This window comes from Chelonia mydas, chromosome 11 (assembly GCF_015237465.2).
Source record: "Chelonia mydas isolate rCheMyd1 chromosome 11, rCheMyd1.pri.v2, whole genome shotgun sequence".
Lineage (NCBI taxonomy): Eukaryota > Metazoa > Chordata > Testudines > Cheloniidae > Chelonia > Chelonia mydas.
In genome coordinates this window covers 48,735,357-48,757,425 of record NC_051251.2, presented here as the reverse complement: position 1 = coordinate 48,757,425, position 22,069 = coordinate 48,735,357, and the positions used below count along the sequence as shown (strand labels likewise).

General features: G+C 38.2%; 1 long non-coding RNA gene across 1 annotated transcript in view; it reads left to right on the top strand.

The window, feature by feature from the left end:
* Positions 1-17,904, top strand: part of LOC122462428 — a 199,872-nt gene extending 181,968 nt beyond the window's left edge. The window contains exon 3 of the long non-coding RNA XR_006284967.1: positions 17,757-17,904. This is a non-coding gene — a long non-coding RNA (uncharacterized LOC122462428). The remainder of the gene's footprint in view (positions 1-17,756) is intronic.
* Positions 17,905-22,069: the final 4,165 nt, after the last annotated feature.

Below are 22,069 nucleotides of genomic sequence, written 5' to 3'. Positions count from 1 at the left end.
AGTATTTCTCTGTTCATCAGCACACAATAAAGTCAATCTAAGATCGTGAGGTGCAGAAGTTGCCTGTATTATTTAAGTAAATGTTTTAGATTTTTGAATATATTATTTTCTGCAGATATGTAACATGGTGGCTTGCCCAGGGGCTGAAGAGCCTGAGGCTAAGTCAATTCTGATTACAAGATGCGCCCCACCTGAGGGGAATCAGGTAATTCAGATATAAAAGCAGGAAGCTGTAACGGTGCTGTGGTTGAGAGAAGTAGTCAGGAATACCACAGGCAGGAGGCCTGGTAATAAACCAAGGAAGAAATTGTGTTGAGCCTGAAACTGATGAAAGCTTTTGTTTGGTTTGGGACCTTCTTGTGTTTTGTTTTGGACAAGCTCTGTTGCCACCTTGGCGAAGAATTAATTGAAGGACTCGGGCCTAGAAGGGACCTGGAAATGTTGTTAGTTCTGAAAGGAAAAATAGAAGTGGATGGCAGCCATGGGACTGTAAGATACAATGCAGGTAAGAAGAAATTAACATTTTGAATGAATATTTATAATACAAACCATGCCCTAAGTGTTAACATGCATCCTATTCGTCCTGCTAGTAGTTACAGTTTTATGTGTATTTGACTAATCTATAGTCATGTTCTTTGGCTTACATGCCATTAAACAATGCAAGATAAATGAAACTACTTAGGTGGGAAGCCCTTTCCTTTTGTAGTTCAAGGTCTCTAGGGTGCAGTTTTCTAGACTTACAGGTGGAAACAGCAGTTCTTGGTGGTGCTAGTAGCATGATGATGCAATTCCTATTTTGAATTGTCTGCTGAGGTTCAGATCCAGTGCACACTGAAATCAGTCAGAATTTTCTCATTGCTGTACTTGGATTCAGGTCCATAGTGCCCAGTGGTGTATTAGGAACTGTATAGACATATAATTAGGTTCCTGCCCCAGGCAGTTTATAGTCCTAAAACCCTGATTCTGCAAAGTGAACTGCATGCATATACCCTTGCCTTTATATGGAGACCTATTCCAGCTAATGTCAACACTTACAAATTTTTGTACAGCATTGAGGTTACAATAGACAAAAGGTCATGGTGAGATAAAAGAGAAAGGGGTCCGAGTTGAGGAGTGTTTGGTGAAGAACTCTGCCTGTGTTTTTTTACTTTGGCTGCTCTTTTGCTTCAAGGGGCAGATCTGTAATTGGAAAGGGAACCTATGTGACACAAATCCTAGGAATTAGAGCATCAAAGAAGACTGGGGGAAAGGGGGACATAAGACTTCTAGTATGAAAAAGTTTGTTGTAAAGAGAAGGGTGATAAATTGTTCTTCTTATCCACTGTCATTGGAGGTTTTTAAGAACAGCTTAGACAAACAGCTGTCAGGGATGTTCTAGATAATACTTAGTCCTGCCTCAGTGCTGGGGACTGGAATAGTTGATCTATTGAGGTCCCTTCCAGTCCTCCATTTCTATGATTCTATTAACTGTTCTCTCTGCTCTGCCTCGGCTTCATTGTCTTGAATAGTGAGTTTCTACAATCGTGTGTAACATGTTGAATATATCCCTAAGGAATCATGGAGGAGCACTTCCTTCTTTTATGTATTCCCTTTTTTATTTATAGCGCAATATTTTATATCTGGTGTCCAAACTGCAGCCACGGAAGTTCCAACAGGCCTGATCTGCTTTATTCTGTATGCTCTTGCATGAGATTCTGATGCTCTAATACAGTGATTCTCAAACTTTTTTTTGCTGAGACCCACTTTGAAAATATTTAAGGCTGTGATGACCCCTCCAAAAAAGTGAAACCCCCCACATACCAGGCCGCCCTTACTTCTGTGCTGCTGCTGGTGGTGGCCCAGCCTTCAGGGCTGGGCATCCGGCCAGCGGCTGCTGCTCTCCAGCTGCCCAGCTCTGAAGGGCTCAGGCTGTCAGCTCTGTGCATGGCTGACAGCTAGAGCTCTGGCATGGGCAGGGTCTGACAGTTTGGGACCCTCCATAATAACCTCACAATCCCCTGAGGGGTTGCGACCCTCAGTTTGAGAATCCCACTTTAGTATTTACAATTGAATTGAGCCCTAAGTAATAAAAGGTGGGTGTCTTAACTTTTAAAAAATAATCCTTCTAAAGAAATGAGTGAAAGCCCAAACCTCTGTCTACTCTCCTTTGCTATCTCTCGTAAAGCTCAACAAGCAGGTATTTATTTGAAACAATGTTGTTCACCACTGTAGCTGAGTCCCGGATGAACCATTTTGGACACTGCCAGTATAAATTAATTTCCCAGTTCCCACATTGCTTTAGAACAAATGGTTCTGGAATCTGAGTATATCTTGTCTTCTGTTATACAGCTGCTCTCCAACAGCAGAACTAATTAATTGTCATGACTGTGGAAAGGAATGCCCTATACTCATAATGTTAGGCTATCTGATTAGAAAAATATTCCCAGATCTGCACTTTTATTTTGAATTGTCATTCAGATCACATAAACATTGAGACAAATAATTTATAAATCCTCAAAAAATAATCACCTGGGACACATTTCATTTAAAGCTTTTATTATTAGTATTGAAGCTAAATATAATAGCGGAATGAAATATACTCCAAGAAATAACCTGTTTGTACCTAGCCAGAGGTAAATTATTGGAATTGAACAAATGCAGCAGTTGGATTTAATACAAACATATTCCAGATTTATGATCTGGAAAAAATTATAACCTTTCATAAAAGCCTTATATTAACATTTTGCCATATTTTACAGCATTGTTTTAATATTCATATCCGCTGTATTAATGGCACTAGGTACTTGTACATCAAAAGTGCATACAGGTAACTAGATCTGAATTGAATGTAAAATAAAATCCCTATTTTTTTTTTTCTAATTTATGTGCTTTCCAACTTAGTGGAAGCATATTTGCCATAAATTTTCTCTGAGCATAACTGGAATTATAACTTTCCTAGGTATAAACAGAATTGCTCCCACTTTTTGTGCACAACTCTGAAGAGGAGGGGTAGATCAGATGTTGCTAGCTCTGACAATCACTCCCACTCATACAGTAGTGTGGGAGTGATTTGATTACTTACAGTTCTATTAGCTACTCCTGAAGTAGCAAGCTAATGAAACAGAAACAGGAGATTCCGGATTCAGTCCAGAAATGGACCAAAGGATGTGATAGTGTGATGAAGTCTCTGTACCAGTTTTGAATAGAGGGGTCAGTGGCTCCCCAAATATACAGACATGGTATTCAACTCAACTTCCCTAGCAAGACAGAAATACTGTCATGTATACTATAAAAATCAGATTAGACCCTAGTAACATAGGTGAAATAATTCAGCAGTAGCAGACACTTAACAGTAAGAGTAGATTTTTCATAGAAATTAGATGAAAAAGACCTAGCAGGAGACCTAGTTCGTTCCTCTGCCAGCACACGTTTGTTCCCTACATTGTTTTCGTTTATTCTAGAACACTAATAGTCTTAACATAGTAATAGCCTTATATTCTTTAATTTTTCACTGAATATGAAGATGTAATTTGGAGATAATCTACCATTGTAAAGTTTCTCTTGTTATTACAAGCTATTGTTTCTTGAACCTCAACCTGGGCCAATATTACAGATGCTATCTTGTAGAGTGCTGAATGCTCTGGCCTTAATCCTGCAAAGCTGTACATTCCATGGATAGTCTCACTAAAGTCAATGGGATTACACACATGTATGAAGTTAAACACATGCTTTAAGGGCCAGAGCACTAAGCATCTTGTAGGATTAAGCCCGTTGCCCTGATTTGTTTTGGAGAAATGTGAACCTTTGTCAGTGTTGTAAATTTGCATACATAAAACTACACACACACACAGTCACAATGGGTCAAATCTATCCGTGCTGTTACTTCATGTGATCTCAATGGAATGACACCTGGGTTTAATTTGGCCCAATAGATTAAACACAACTGATTTCTATTATGGCTAGATTTTAATACTGTCAAACCATCATATGCCTGCCTCTAACTCATTTGGTATTTCTGTTATTTTCCACCCAACTGTTTTCTCCATTTTGCTACATTATTTCTTGTTTTCTCTTAGAATTCTGTATTTAGTTCACTTGCATTTCTTTTCCACTGAGTTGTTAAAGTTTGTTTATATAGTGTGTCTCTAGCCCCTCTTGCTCAACACACGCTGAGTTTATCCTTCCTTCATTCTTCAGTCTCTCTAAATTCTTCACTTTTTTCTCTCTCTGCTTTTCCCTCTCTTCTCCCCTAATTTTCTTTTAGATGCGCTTCAACTTGTTTCTTCCCTGCTACGCTGTCGATCATTCTCTTCCCCTTCTCTCCAACATTCTTTTCTTTTCTCTTCCTGCACTGACTTTTTTTTATTCACTGCCCTTCATGCAACGTACATAGTGTTCCATAATGTTTAATTTAAGCTATTAGAAGATCTCCCAAGAATAGTTGTTAGTATGGAAGCCATTGAGCTTGTGCATTTTTATAGAATAAGGCAGGATAAATTGACTTCTCCAAAACCCTTAGCAGCACTGTTCAAATCCCGTTCATTTTCAGCAGAGTTTACAGGAGGTGGGAGATTTTGGTTCATTATATGGATGCACCATTCATTTACACCCCTATTCAATATACGATAGAATCTTTCAACACCAAAAAATGTTTTTTCCTCCTTTACCTAAATATTTCCTGTGGTATATTTGTAACCGCAAAGCATTCATTTTCTTACAAATTACTTTTTTCTAACTATTAATTTAGATGTCTACCCAGGTAAACAGGCAATGTCTTTGGTTAAACGTTGCTATCTTATTAATTTTTCCTACTTTAGTGTGTTCAATTTTGTCCTCTCTAGAATGGCACTTTATCCTTTATAATGCTGCTCTCAGCATTTTTAAAGGACAGAGAAGAGTTATAAATAACAATTCATAAACCTTTCAACTGTGAGTCTGAACATACATAATAAAGAGTGTGGTGGCCTGGCAATCAGAGAAAGAGATTAAATTGTGTAATCAGTGATAAAAATTGCACAGTCAATAAATACATTCCATAACGTTCCATTGCATGGAATACTTACCTCATGGTAATGATAGAGCTCACCACAGAGCAAAGTGACTGTGACTCAATATTATTGCTATGTGACAAATATCTGCACATCTTTATCCGTCCTTTAAATACATCATTTTTTTTAAGTTGAAACTTGAAACATACAAACATTGCTAACTCTAAAAGCTTAGGAGAAAAATAGACTATCTCATGTACTGTTGTCTGATCAGAAATAAAATACATGTGACATTAATTTTGAGGTCCATAGTCAAATACGGTCAACACTTAAAGAAACAATAATTTGAAATAACTGATTGCACTCTTTTAGCCAGACTGTTTTTTTCCCGTTTGAGGAAAAAGAAAAGAGTTTAAATGAACGCACATTTAGAGGCCATATCTTTTTAACAAATGTGGATAAATAACATATTTTACTTATTGTCACTTCTGAAGTCCATCTTAGGGTACTAACACAGCAAATCATTTCTTCTAATACTCATTCAGTTCCCATTAAAGTCAGTGAGAAACTTTTGTTAGCCTCAGAAAGACCTGAGGCGTAAGTGGGTGGAGCTGGGACATCATCTGACTGGTCTGGTCGTGTCCCTCTCCTCAACTGGTCTTTTTCAGGCAGGGTGGAGTTGGATGGCCATCTCATCTTATTGTGCTGATGCCATGTAGTACAGTGTGGTTCAGTATCAGGTGAAAAGCTGAGGGGGAGAGGACAGGAGGAAAATAGTGGGAGATGGAAAGGAATGTACAAGGGATGCAAGGACAGAGCAGGATCTCAGTGTCTCAGGTTGGGAAAGCCCTAGCATGTGAAATATTTCAATAGAGCAACTGGTTCCAGCTCACCGACGAGAGAGTCAGATCTGAAACTCCCCTAATAGAACTGAGTTAAGATCAGAAGGGTGGAGGCAGATGAAATTATCTTTTTTTGGGTAAGTGGAAGGAAGTGATTGGTTGGGATGGCAAATGAGTCCAGGATTTCAACCCTGAACTTTTCAGGTCTGATTCAGAATGAACCTCTCCATTGTTTTAGGTTGGTTGATCATTTAGTTTTTTTAAACCAGTGACTATGTAGAGTGTTAAAGAAGAGCAATAACTAACAGAAAATAAAACTAGTAGCTCTAACCTCAGGTAGCATTTTATTGTTGACACTGGGTCTGGAGCGCTCCCGGTATATCACAGGTCAATTATCCTGCCACTTATATGTGTGCAAATATGCTCATGAAAATGCAGAACTGCCAGCAAGTGCAGTACAAACTTCCCAACCCACGCAGCACTGTCAATACATCTCAGTTCCAACTTGGAACAGCCCTTTTATTCCAGTCCTGAGCCCCTCTCAAGCAGAGATTGTCAATCATACAGAGTTGTTGTTCCATGTCATGTGCTAGGTTTTATGATGTGGACAAATGTCCCTCTAGAACTAAGATGATAAAATTAAACTAATTTTCTTTGGTTATTTAAAGTCTGCAATGATAAAAGGCTGGTGCGTTCCTTAACATGCCAAACCGCACCATGGAAACATACAATAAGCATATAAATTGAATACTTGAGCACAGTATTAGATTTTTTTCCCCCCTCCATGAACAGCACTTTCAAACAAAGAAATGAACAGACAGGCTGGAGCAGTTGTCAGACATAAGTGGAACATGATGGAACAATTTTGGCTTGCTAAGTAATGAGGTACCATAAGAAAATTAGTAAAGATGGATCACTTGGAGTAACAACACAGCTGAATTTAGTAGTGGTTTTAGTGCAGAGTAGGAAGAATGGAGTATAACACCAAACAGTGGACAGCATCTAAAGTATACTCATGACCAGATCTGGGCTATCTGGGTCATAACACTATATAAAATATATATGCTATTGGAGGTAAAGATGCTGGTGTGTGCCCACAAAAATGATCAAGAAATCCTTTTAGCTCCATCACCTTATACTATTTCACTGTATTTGATCTGTTTAAAAAGGCTAAGTGAATTCACTACCCGAACTGTTACTTGAACTGAATATATTGGAACCATTAGTTGCAGACAGTAAGCTTTTATTTTTGTTGTTCAATGCACCCTACAGTAATCCATCATTTTTAGGGGAAAAAACATGCGTTCTCTCTTCAACCTATCACCTTATTCAGTGTTTTCATCAGTCTTGAAAGATATGGCAGGGTGAGATTGGGTAGTGTTGTTCTGTAAAGTAGTTAATGTCCAGAGTAGCATAGGCTTGAGTAGCTGCAGTTCTGAAACCTAAAAAAGAGGGCGGGGTGTTAATTTTTCTTATTTCCTCTTAAAAAGTTTATTTGCTACAGAAATTTACTTTGAAAGGGGAAGATCACTGCAAAATGAATTAGTTTGGTACTTATTTTACAATCATACGGATTGAGCTTCCTTATAGATGTCAGTTACATTGGTTTTTGACAGGTTTTAAAGTAACAGCCGTGTTAGTCTGTATTCGCAAAAAGAAAAGGAGTACTTGTGGCACCTTTAGAGACTAACCAATTTATCTGAGCATAAGCTTACGTGAGCTACAGCTCACTTCATCGGATGCATACTGTGGAAAGTGTAGAAGATCTTTTTATATACACACAAAGCATGAAAAAATACCTCCTCCCACCCCACTCTCCTGCTGGTAATAGCTTATCTAAAGTGATCACTCTCCTTACAATGTGTATGATAATTAAGTTGGGCCATTTCCAGCACAAATCCAGGTTTTCTCACCCCCCCCCCCCCCGCCACCACACACACAAACCCACTCTCCTGCTGGTAACAGCTTATCTAAAGTGACCACTCTCCTTACAATGTGTATGATAATCAAGGTGGGCCATTTCCAGCACAAATCCAGGGTTTAACAAGAACGTCTGGGGGGGGGGGGGGTTAGGAAAAAAACAAGGGGAAATAGGTTACCTTGCATAATGACTTAGCCACTCCCAGTCTCTATTCAAGCCTAAGTTAATTGTGTCCAATTTGCAAATGAATTCCAATTCAACAGTTTCTCGCTGGAGTCTGGATTTGAAGTTTTTTTGTTGTAATATCACAATATTTCATGTCTGTAATCGCGTGACCAGAGAGATTGAAGTGTTCTCCGACTGGTTTATGAATGTTATAATTCTTGACATCTGATTTGTGTCCATTTATTCTTTTACGTAGAGACTGTCCAGTTTGACCAATGTACATGGCAGAGGGGCATTGCTGGCACATGATGGCATATATCACATTGGTGGATGTGCAGGTGAACGAGCCTCTGATAGTGTGGCTGATGTTATTAGGCCCTGTGATGGTGTCCCCTGAATAGATATGTGGGCACAGTTGGCAACGGGCTTTGTTGCAAGGATAGGTTCCTGGGTTAGTGGTTCTGTTGTGTGGTATGTGGTTGCTGGTGAGTATTTGCTTCAGGTTGGGGGGCTGTCTGTAGGCAAGGACTGGCCTGTCTCCCAAGATTTGTGAGAGTGTTGGGTCATCCTTCAGGATAGGTTGTAGATCCTTAATAATGCGTTGGAGGGGTTTTAGTTGGGGGCTGAAGGTGACGGCTAGTGGCGTTCTGTTATTTTCTTTGTTAGGCCTGTCCTGTAGTAGGAGACTTTTGAGCGGCCATTGTTTAAGGTCTATAGTGCTAAAACATGCTTGTGCTATGACTTCTGCCCTCCATGGCTAGTATGAATTGCTTTGCCCGCCAATTTTATGGCAACACCAACACTGCTTGACAAAAGCAACAGAGTGCGGAGGCTGGCTGTCTCTCAGTTGGTATTTTCCAACTGCAGTGCAGTATTTTAAATGATTTATTCATGCATAACGCCAGTTGAACAGGCTGGAGCATACAATACTATTACCTTACACCACATTTATTTGATTGGCAAAGTGGAAAAATGATGGCTGCCTAAGGGTTAATCTTTGCTGCTCCACTGGAAGAGGATGGGGGCGATGTAACGCCATATGTGCACTATAAAGATGAACAAATTTGTGTGTGCTTTTTCCTAGAGACTCTGCATTATATTATACTTCCCCCTTTGAAATTTATTGAGCTATTTCACTCAGTGCGTAAAAAGAATCTGTCTTTCAGCTATGTGGAGAGGTATGCAAATAAAACGGAGCCTGAGCTGAACCCAAAAAGGCCCTATGTTTTTCAGAAAAAAGTATATTTATGAGCATTTTCTAAAAATGGAAGATGCCTCAGCCTTGGGGCTGTGTTAACTTATCTGCCAACCATTTACTCACAGAGCTGCTGGAGCATGTACAATACACTGCTATTCATCATGCCTGTGTAATTGCTGCATCACGGTCGCATTCACTCAACTTAGAGGCATTGTTTTAATATTGCATATTGGCTTAATTGAGTTTTATAAGGAGAACATGAGCTCTGTTATGGAGAGTCCGAGATTTAATAAAACAGATATGTACCCCTCAGCAAAAGCCAGTAAAACTTGAGTTGGACCTCTGCTGTGAGGGAGGGAAGCTGGTAATTAAGGACAGACTTATCTAATACATGAGGGACAATATCTTTCAGGGGACTGATCTTGCAGTCCTTAAAAAGATTGAAACTAATGGGAGTTTTGCCTGAATAAGCACTGCAGAATTTGACCTTATGATTATAGGCCTCAGGTATTTTTCAGACTGCTGATTCCCATGGACAACACATATCGTTCCATCATCCTACCCTACAGATGTATTTTTGGTGGATGTTCTGTCACTGCTTACATTAAATGAAGTGCCCAGGAGAGACGGGCCTGGCTTTTACTGGCCATATTCTGCTTCCAACCCCAGGGAGCCAGTGCCATCTTCTGAAACTGTCAGAACTGTGCACTAGTTCAAAAGTTTTCTTTTATGGCAACACTTATTTTCTTAACCTGTGTTCAGTATTGTTTTCATTTATCACCAAAACACCATTAAGGGAAGAATTATCCAGCTGTGAATTCGGGACTAGAAATATGTGTCTATAGAATATTGACTAATTTCTATGGTAATTTACTTTCGTTCTATTGCTTACAAGTGCAGTATTAAAGCCTACAATCTAAAAGAGAGTTAGTGCTGTAAACTGTTTTCTTTTGAGCACCTGATAGTGGGATTTTATCTTTTTCGTTCACTGTGTCACATGAAGTCTGTCTGCAACATGAACCTTAAAACAGTCAGGTTTCAGAGTAACAGCCGTGTTAGTCTGTATTCGCAAAAAGAAAAGGAGTACTTGTGGCACCTTAGAGACTAACCAATTTATTTGAGCATGAGCTTTCGTGAGCTCATCCGATGAAGTGAGCCGTAGCTCACGAAAGCTCATGCTCAAATAAATTGGTTAGTCTCTAAGGTGCCACAAGTACTCCTTTTTTTTTAAAACAGTCAGTACAGCCTCCGTAATGAGCAGTATTTAGTTGAGTTTGCCCAACTCCAAGGAGCATTCCCCACACCACAGTGGTCATTATAAGGGGCAGCTGGTTACCATGGGCAGAAATATAAAACGGAGCTGTGAACGCTGAAAAGAACAACACTTAGCCCTATGTGCTCTTTGTTGCTATGCAGTGGTTAGCAGAGGAGGAAAGTAGCTAATCCAAAGGCTACTGAAGTAAATGGCATTTGTTCAGGCTGCCCCTAATTCTTATCCTGAAATAACAGCCTATGTTTCTTTGCCACATATCTGAAGCACTCCCTGGGAAGTGTGCAAATCAAATTTTGCTGAGCAGCATATTATCACCCCGTAAACCTTTAGGCAAGCAGAAGGGGAAATCCAAGAGCTAATGCTGCCTGAGACACCATCCATTCCCTCAGTATGTTATGTGACTTCTCTTTATGCAGTGACAGAATGCAGTTAGCGTGTGGCAGGGCTGCCACCAGCCCTACCGCAGCTAAGGGCTGCAGAGGGTGCCCTTTCATGACTGCATCCCATATTCACTGATACTGCAGAGCAGGAGGTGGAGAATACTTGCATGGGAGGGGAACAGATTCAGATGAGATATGAAGTCAATGAGATCTTTACCACTGGCTTCAATAAGGCTAGGATTTCAGGTCTCCCATCCTGAACCACTATGTGACACAGAGGCTCCTTAGCAAAGGATCATGTGTTCTTTGAAAACATCTCTCACCTCAGACCTGCCAAACTCACTACATCAAACACATGTCTTATCCATAAAGAATAACATGTAAGGAGCTGGAGAATGCTTGAAACTTGTCAGGTTTTATAATTGCTGTGAGATATATGGATGGGTACTATGTAAGGAATAATATATTTATATTGAAAATAAGATTTATGGACTTGAGTAAAAATTAGTCACCAGCGGACAATATCTCTTGGTGACCGCCCATTCAGGCAGGAGGGATTGTCACCCTGCCCTGTTTAGGTGGTGTAAGGCTCGATGGTTTAGCCTTGCGCAGTGCTAAGACTTTCAATGGAAAAACCATCAGAGGCAACTGCAAATAATGGAGACCACATAAAGGTGAAAAAGGAAAATTACAACAATACAGGGATTGGCCCTGCCTATGAATAGGAACAAAAGACTCTTTCAGTGTAACATAAAGGAAGAAGCACTTTGTCCACTCACCAAGGAAATCCCTTGTGGAGCAAGGGGTTTCAGAACTTTTGGATCTTGGCTCTTCTAAAATCAAAATGAAAACAATTTTTTTGGGGTGGGGTGGGGGGGGAGAACGACCTACTTTATTAGATAAGAACGGTAACCATTAATCATTGACCCAGGTTTGTGTTTTATGATTTTGTTTTGTGTTGTAACCATTGATTCCATCACTTTCTCTCATTTCTATTTAAATCTTTACTCTTTCTTAAATAAGTCTGCTTTTGTTTTACTATAAGTGCTTGCAAATGCTGTGTGGTTTACAGGAGGAGAGATATAAGGCAAAACTGGTCAACTGGGGTACACTGCACTTTTGGGGCAGAGGGTCTGGAATTTCTGTAAGCAGTCCGTGTCAGTGAGTGGAAATCACAAGGGAACAATTCAAAGAGACTGGGGTGCACCTATTGTTAACCTGCAAGGCGAAAAGAGGGCTGGCATAGCCCAGAGGAGACTGAGCTTGAGTTGCTGAAAGGCTGGTGGTGTCAGGGAGCTGATGCACAGGCAAGACTCCCTCACACCGGAGGCAGGGGCTAACAGGGTATCCCTCTATACCAGGTGCCCCCAGACCATCACACACTCCTTCCCCTTTTAAAAAAAAATATTGTAGCTTTTTGGCTTAGTCTGGAAATTAAGAAGCAGAAGAGGAGAAATAGATAACCTCACTACAAGCAAACAAGGAACTTAATCAACACCAATGATGGAGGAAAGATACATTGTTAAAAGATCATTTAACTGGAAAAAGGAGCAGTGATCATGGGACTTGATAAAATTGGTACAGTAAGAATTGAAAGAGTGAATTGTCTTCAAACAATTCCACTCTGACTCTAAAATATGTATATTAGGTTTTTTTAAATAGGGCTTTAACTCAATAAATTTTTCTTTTTAAATGGGAAGTGATGTAAGGTCATTAATAAATTCAGAATCCTACGAACCAATAACACAAAACAGGGATTTTGACATTTGTCAGTGGCTTGATGAGTAAGAAACAGTGGTTTCTATATCATTGTTGAGATTAGAAATTATTAAGCAGCAATTTGAAGTGAAACGCTACATAAATATTACAGACAGCTATGATTAGTCAATATGCTGCTGCTAGGGAACGTGGAACAATGGGTTCTTGCATCACAGCTACTGAAGAGCATTCCTCTTCCTTGTCACTATGAATAATTGATTACAATTGTAAAGGATACTGCCAAACTATTATTATTTTTTAATTTTTGTTTTTCTTCCCTACCGTTTGCAATATGCCCTCATCTGTTATAAAATATAGTTTTTTTCTCTTATGATGCCTTTTTCCATTTAACAAACTGATATTTTCCCCCCCATTCTTCTAACGAAGAAAAAAACTATTAACAAGAGCTTCAATTTACTGAACACCTTGTTGAACTAAATCATCTCTTTGTACAACAAACAGCCAGTCAAACACAAATGAACTAAACTTCCAGATTGGTTTAGGTTGAGTTTGGGGTAAATCCAGTTTAAATTATTTTCACCTATTCCATAATCTGTAAAGTATGTCACATTTTAGTCTAATAACTTAAAGACCCCTTTACGTTGAATTGTAATGTAGTATTAGATTAAGGGAGTAAATAAATTTTTATCCACAACCAGCAATGGGCCACACAGTACCAGAGGGAAAATGACTTTAGATGTACTGTCTTTTGTACAGACAACATGTGGATGCGTTTTTATACTTGGGATATCAGAAACAACCGATTGGATTCTATACACAGGAGCTGTGGCAAGAAACTGAACTTTTTTGATCAGTGACATGACCTGGGTCAAGGCTTTAAAGCCAAATATCTGTGTCCTGTGACAATGGTCTTGATCCATTGACTTCAGTAGTTCCTATTACAAGAATACTCATTTTTAAAAATGCTTAAATATAACAAGGTTTGCAATTATACTATTATGTAGAAGAACGCAAAATATATTAGTGAGTTAATACTTTTATATGAAACTTTCCACAGACGAGTTAAAAATAAAGGCTTTAAGCAGAAAGCCTAACTGTGTGTGAACTGATTTATAAACCAGATAAGATATCTAGGTATAAGTGAACATTGGCCCATCTTTTGGGTCAGAAGAAGAGAAGAACCTTTCAAAGTGTAATAAGCAGTTGAAATAGCTTCCTCTGTTAGACTGTGCCAACCCAGCTAGGCTTATAAGTGATGGGGGAGAAGCGGGGCAGTTTGCTCAACATGCGGAGCAAAGATAGGTCAGACTTATCTTGAGGCACACCCTTCGGGGAGACAGCCCGACTGCAGAAGAGCTTCTTAGTTTTTATTTGGAGCAAGTTTTGATGTCCAGACACCAGATGTGTGCGCTTGGGAAGCAATCAGAGAAATTGCTGGAGGCCAAAGATGCTAATAACTATGGTTCAGTTGGAGTTCTGAATTCTCTTTCTAATATCTCGTAAAATCTGGCAAGAAGGCCATTTTACCTCACTGAATAAAATAGATCTTCTACAATTTTTGAGAAATCATATACGATCCTCTGATGAATCAGGATATGTTGTGTCACCATGATTAAAATTATACAATTAAAGTATATTAATTTTGTAAAAAAATTATAATTATTCTTCCCCCAGATGACTAAATCTAGAGTAAAACAAATCACAACCACAGGGACACTTGCTACCCATCCAGATAGTAGTGATTTGAAGAGATTAAGTGTATTAAAGTAGCTCTGCACCGGTATTGAGGTTTCAAAGAATCTGCCAACACTTTCATAACTCCCTATCTTAAACCTGTTTAAAAATAGGATGAAAAATTACATGGATTACATTAATAACTGACAGAAATAATCTCAGCTCCACTGAAGCCAATGGAGATGGATCTGCTTTTGGCTCAAAATAGCACCTCGAGTGGCTTTGTTTAGTAACATTGGTTATAGAATATGACAAAATTGAAGAGAATGTGTAAATGAAAAAAAAACCTAAGATCTATTAAATTGGTTTTAAATGTTTGCAAGTAAATAGCCCATGTTATAATTACAACACTCAGTGACACATTCTCATTAAGTTAAAGCCATTCAGGAGTTACAATGAAAACTTCCTCTGACTGATATCAAGAATAAAGGACAGAGAAAGACATTAAAGGGGGAAAAATTCAATGCTTTCCTGTTCATTCTTTGAGATTCAATCCTTAATTGTAAATGTCTGTCTTTTGGGAAACTTGTGGCAGGTCTCTGTTGTTTTAATCCTGTTTTTTGGGTTGTCTGACTTGTTATTAATTCAGTATATTTCTCTGTATTTGGTTAGATATTTAACCGTCTCCATTTTTCATTAGATATTAAAAACTCAGATAGCATGCAGACTCTCTAGGAAGTACCACCAGGGCATGAAAGGAGCCATAAATAGCTTGTTTATTCGCTTTTAACCGTGTAGACATTTGTATGAATAAGAATATCATCTTCAGTTTACACAGTCTAGGATAAAATGGCAAGGGCATTAATTTTGTACTGTACTGCACTGAAGTGTACTGAAATGCACATGTGGATCACTTGCCTGGAATTCCCTGTATTTTATGTTACATAATTAGGCACATGAAGGCTGTTCAGTGACCTAATGTGTAATGAATTCGCAGTCTTGGTATGTTCTTGGCAGAAAAATATCCACATCACAGAAATCACCGTTACCATTAAATGGCACGCTTAGCTGCCAATATTTCCAATAGTTTATAAAGAGGGTGCTCTACCATTTTCCGTGTGACCTTGAGCACATCACTTCACTCTGAGCCTTTGTTTCCCCATATGTAAAATGGGGCCCAGATTTGTACAGTGCTTTAAGTTTCTTGAATTAAACATGCTATTTAAATAGTATTGCCACTGTCTCCCATGAAGGTCTCTCTATATAGATCAGGTTTTAGCATGTTTGTGGGGTAATACGGTGAAACTTGCCATGTCACATGGATTCTGTAGTACAATAGAGGATTCTGTTTTAAGGGACATCACTCAAGTATCATTCATGAGCACTTAATTCTTCTCAAGTTAAAAAGGAATGGTGTGGCTGGAGAAGGTATTTTAAGTAAAATAAAAGAACTGACTCAAATTCAGAACTTAACCTACATCCTCAAGCCTTTTGAGCTTTGAAAAATTTTAGTTTTTCTCTTTTGCACTCACTCGTAATCTCCTTTCTGTGTTTCTCTTCTTCCTGGTTTCAGCACAGACTGCAAATAGCAGCACTGAAAAAGCGCAAGAGAGATTTACTTGGTAGTACTTCCAAGACAACTGGAACTACGTCTTTCACTTTTCCCACAACAGAAGCCTGGTTTTTTTTCATCAGGATTTGCAATCTCATTCTAGACCCAAATGGTTCAGATAAATACAGCTAAGCATTAGTGGGTAAGAGACTTAAGCAAAGATTCAGCTCTATGATTTGCCTTTCACTAAAATTAGAATAGCAGTTTTTAGAATATTGCAGCCATTATAGAAATAACAGGACAGATTTTTGAAGGAGGGTGTACTGTATGAACCATCAGAACAATGTACATACAAATGGGCACATAAGCAATTAATTATCAATTGCGGGTGTAATTCATCCCCATGCAGAGAGCCAGCACAAAGCCTGTATGCTGCTTAAATCCTTAAAACCAGTGCATAAACCTATATGATGTGTAGGTCCCGTGGTTTGTCTGTGCAGAGTGGTGAATTCCTCTCTTTGTATTAATGCCTGTTTGTATACTAGAAGCTCTTGTGGACGCTTGCATTTCTTGCTGGTGACCCTTTTGGGCTGCCATTTAAAAATTGTGACCACTATATCTAGAACCTCTGGTTGGTGATCAATGGAATTATGTATCTCTACCTTTCTGTATCTAAAAAAATCACCTAAATCCATTTGGTCGAACTCGTCTAGTAACTGCAAGTCCCTTAGCTAAAGAATACAGTGACAAAATAGTAAGGTTGTTCAGAGTACCCAGTGATGTCTTATGATGTTTCTTTGGTGTAATATATGAATTGGTTACTGTATTTTTTCTTACATTATCTGGAACAGGGAAATAAATACTTGTATGTATTAGGATCATGTGGCCATGAGTGCTTGTAAAAGGAATTCTGGATAGTTATCCACTGAAAAAGTACTCTCAAGGAATTGTAATGACTTTTTTGTTAAGATTTTATCTTTGACCTTCGATATGACTGCTCAGAACAGTTTGTTTTTATAGTTGAGACATAATACAGTTTTCACATTATGTCCTCAGCTTTTTTGGAGACAACCACAATTTGGTACAGTGCTCTGTGCGGCTAGCAACAACTGTTTGCAGCAAATTGAACTGTATAATCTTTATTTTGCTTGGAACCTCAGCTGAGATACAGAATACCTAAAATGAAAGGCCGCTGGTTTTGTCTGTTCCCTAGTACGTGGTTTTACTTCACTTTGTAGGTGAACTAACATCCATTAAAGTGCTCAAAGTTGTCCAAGAGACATTACTCCTTCTCCTAGAGTACATACAGACAAATGATGCTGCCGCTACTAATCATTAGCAGGCAGATGGTAGGTGATCAAGATTTCATTATCAAACACCAATTTTCTTTTTAAGGTGAAAAGATGACCATCTGTTCTCTAACATTGTACCTAGGGGAGCTAACAACTCTGGTTTAGTTAGTTAAAAAATATAATAAGAAACTTCCCTTAATTAATTTACTTGTTACATTCAAACTGGATTATTCAAATTCTGTTAGCATTTCAAAAGAAATAGAGGTGAAATTAATTATAAGTGGGATAATGCAAATTACACTTCCTATATTATAAGCTTTATTCAATTTATTCTCTGTTCCCTATAGAAGGAACCATCTCCAATGATATATAAAAGGCAACAAACATAAAGAAGGGATTATATTAGTTTAGTATATCATACCACAGTGTCCTTTAATATAACTGTGATCATTTATAAAGGAGCTGAATTCTGAATCTTATTTTTCCAGCATATTACTGACACCAATCTGCAGAAATTATTTTTAGAATCAAGTTTTTTGTTTCAGTTTTCATGGTGATAAATTAATCATTAAAGCCCTTGTTTTCAAATGTTCATAACAGACTGAAAAAAAACTCCTTTTAGGCTGAAATCTGTCATATTTGATATCAGCTCGAAGGTGACTGTTGGGGAAAATTGAAGAAAATATTTTTTCTGTGTTTGATTTATGCAGCAAAAAAAATTATGTACTGTATGTTTTCCATGTTGAAAAACAGATGACTTCTTTTGTGTACAGATAACTCAGGAGTTGCTAAACTTTAGGGATTATTGGATGTTCTTAGACCTCAATCTATCTGTGGGACAGATTTTGTTATCCTGGCTCACCTCTGAATGATATCAAATACTGAATGTCAGTGAAATGACAAATTTGGCCTACATACAAGAGAAACTAGCCCCACTGGACATTTTTATGCAATCAAAGATGTTTATTTTTCTTTTGTTTCATAGTTTTATTCTCTTCACAACATTTTTCATCCCACAGTATTTCAGTAAATACACAAAATCAAGCAACAGAACTTGCTGAGCTCAGCAAAGAGTGTAGAAAAGGGAATCACAGAATCATAGAATATCAGGGTTGGAAGGGACCTCAGGAGGTCATCTAGTCCAGCCCCTGCTCAAAGCAGGACTTGGTCAAGCCTGACCTTAAAAATCTCTAAGGAAGGAGATTCCATCACCTCCACTTATCAAATTTGCAATTCTGATATTTCCCTATGAAAACAATGTAAGGGATTATCCAAGGTACAATCTGGACTGTTGAACAGCTGTGTCTTCACAATACCTTTTACACTGCTTCACTGTGAGAACAACTGCTTCTGGTCTGCTCACATGCAGCCTCCAGCATGTAAATTACTCCCAGCTGTACTGTATGAGTGTTGTAGCCAGTCACTCTTGAATTACAGTGCAGAGTAACACCAGCAAATTTCCAGTCCCAGACTTTCCCCTAGAAATGTGTCTTGTGCTGCCCAGCTCTCTCATGGACAACACAAGCTCATATAAAGTCCATCATTTTATTAACAGAAAATGATGTGGACAAATCCTGTTATCTCAAATGGAGTTTCCCAAACACTTCAATCCAAGCACACTGGTTTAGATAAAATAAAAACATTTATTAACTGCAGAAAGATAGATTTTAAGTGATTACAAGTAATGAGGCATTACTCAGGGTCTAAGGTTTTTACAAAACTCCAGACATTGCGAGATGTGATAAAATAACAGCCATACTGGGTCAGACCAAAGTTCCATCTAGACCAATATCCTGTCTTCCAACAGTGGCCAATGCCAGGTGCTTCAGAGGGAATGAACAGAACAGAGCATCATAAAGTGATCCATCCCCTGTCACCCATTCCCAGCTTCTGGCAAACAGAGGCTAGGGACACCATCCCTGCCAATCCTGGCTAATAGCCATTGATAGACCTGTCCTCCTTGAATTTATCTAGTTCTTTTTTTAACCTTGTTAGTGTTTTGGCCTTCCAAAATCCTCTGGCAAAGAGTTCCACAGGTTGACCATGCACTGTGTGAAGAAATATTTCTTCTTGTTTGTTTTAAACCTGCTGCTTATTAATTTCATTTGGTGACCCCCTAGTTCTTGTGTTATGAGAAGGAGTAAATAATACTTCCTTATTTACTTTCTCCACACCAGTTATGATTTTATAGACCTCTATCATATCCCCCCTTAGTCGTCTCTTCTCCATGCTGAAAAGTCCCAGTCTTATTTCTCTCTCATCATATGGAAGCTATTCCATACCCCTAATAATTTTTGTTACACTTTTCTGTACCTTTTCCAATTTCAATGTAACTTTTTTGAGATGGGGTGACCAGATCTACACAAAGTATTCAAGATGTGGGCATACCATGGATTTAGGTAGAGGCAATATGATACTTTCTGTCATATTATCTATCCCTTTCTTAATGATTCCCAACGTTCTGTTAGCTTTTTTGACTGCCTCTGCACATTGTGTGAATGTTTTCAGAGAACTATCTACGACTCCAAGATCTCTTTCTTGAGTGGTAACACTAATTTAGATCCCATCATTTTATATGTATAGCTGGGATTTCGTTTTCCAATGTTCATTACTTTGCATTTATCAACACTGAATTTCATCTGCAATTTTGTTGCCCAGTCATCCAATTTTGTGAGATCCCTTTGTAACTCTTCACAATCTGCTTTGGACTTAACTATCTTGAGTAGTTTTGTATCATCTGCAAATTTTGCCACTTCACTGTTTACTCCTTTTCCAGATCATTTAATATGAGTTGGCAACTTTGTGTAATGGCTTGTTATTATGGAACTTTGGAAAATCACATAAGCACAGTCATACTAAGGAGAATGTGTTACATGCTGAAAACTTTGCTTTGACAACTTGGCTTTAAAAATCAGGTTGCTTATAATTAGGTCTCAGAACATATCAGCAAAGTTACTGATCTCGCACAGATCCCATTGGACAGGTATCATGTATCATTTTTGTAGTTCATTTTTTAAAAAGTGGTAGATCTTAATCCATTAGTCAAACTGTGATAAATGTAAAATGATGACATGTAAATTCTTCCATCCAGTATATTGAGAGGTTCAAAACAGCTTGATGTATCTGTCTTATTTTGGTATGTTTCTGTATTTCCTGATACCAGTGAGGAAGTGTCAGGAAAAACATAGCAAGACAGCATGGCTTAATGCATGTATTGACCCTATGGAAGATTAATGAGCACAAAAAGTCTAACTGGATATATATTAAACCATCAGTAGATGTCAGTATCGCAAGTCATTATACCTTACTATAACAGGTAGGACGTGCTGAAGTATAACAACAAAGGCTATTACCATATTACATCTGCCTGAACAGAAGCAGGTTGAACTACAAATCTCACAGGAGAGCCTGTTATGAGATTTCAAGCAGGCTCTGTAGATCAAAAAGACGTTTGGATAAACTCAGGTAATTGCTAGATGCTTATCTGAATCAAACTTTCAGACCTTAGAGGATGCCCATCATAATCCAGAATCTGGACCAGGTTCTCATTTTCACTAAAAGCTCTTTACACCCCTCAAGCAGTTTTGAAGGAGGCCTGAAGGTGGGAGTAAATGAAACATATTGCGGCCTAGTCACTGTTCCTCTGTTATTTCTAAAGTGACTGATGCATCACTTTAGTCAACAAAACTCATTCAGGCAGACACGTGCTTTCTATCCTCAAAGTTTTGGTTCTGCTACCTCTCCATCTATTAGTAGTAAATGTTTCTCTATCTTCCAACTTCTGGACTTTAAAAGGATAGACACTTTGGGGAAAGGCATTAAGCTTATGGAGAATGGAAGGAATCTGAACCAGGTCCAGAAAAGTGTATGAATAAACTAATTTTCTATATGGTTCAAAAATGATGAAATACAGGATGTCAATTTGAGGGCAACATGATTATATGCACTCGTGAGCAGTTCTGATGCATCGCTGATCAGGCCAGTGGCTCTGAATCTTTCCACACTACTGTACCCCTTTCAGGAGTCTGATTTGTCTTACATACTCCAAGTTTCACCTCACTTAAAAACTACTTGCTTACAAAATCAGACATAAAAATACACAAGTGTCACAGCACACTATTACTGAAAAAATGCTTACTTTCTCATTTTTAATATATCATTATCAAGTAAATCAATTGCCATATGAATATTGTACGTACTTTTCAGTGTGTGGTGTATAGAGCAGTATAAACAAGTCATTGTCTGTATGAAATTTTAGCTTGTACTGACTTTGCTAGTGTTTTTTTATGTAGCCTGTTGTAAAATTAGCCAACATCTAGATGATCTGATATATCCCCTGGAAGACCTTTGCATACCCTCAGGGGCATGCATACCCATGGTTGAGAACCACTGCATTATGGGACACAAAACACATGCACCCTTCCAACCAACAGCATACTGCATTGTGTTGGATAATCAGTCAAAGACACCAAAAAGCCAAATCTATCTGTAACCTTAGTAAAAGTGAACTTTTACACAACCTAAAGCTAATAGAGATATTTCCATGCATTTAATTAAACACACATGCATCGAATCCTAATGGAAGCTCTTAAAATTTCATTCTGAAGTGTTAAAGCCAAACATTACTGCCTTGTGCTAAAGCATGAAAATCAGTCCAACTTAATCAAATCTAACCAGAAACTGAGAACAATTAAAGAAAAATTGACTAGTCTGATTTCATTGTTTACTTTTTGCATTTCTTTCAGTATAAATAGTGAAAAATGAATTAGATTTAAAATGGTCACATCTAATATAATTCAATTTGTATATAATTTGTTCTTAGATTATGAAACAAAAAGCCCATTTATTTATTTATAGTATTGGCGGAACATTTTGAAATTTAGCTGCACAAATGAGAATTGGATCCATGGATGAATAAAAAGCTACATGGCTGCTAAGGACCTGAATCTCATATTGGAACTGTTTACAGTATTCCGTAATTAAACTAGTCCCAGCACTACTGAATAGACAAGAATTAAGAGAGAATACTCTCTCTGCCGTAACTGCTCAAAGAAATAGGAGAGTTAACACATTTTGGAGCTGTCCA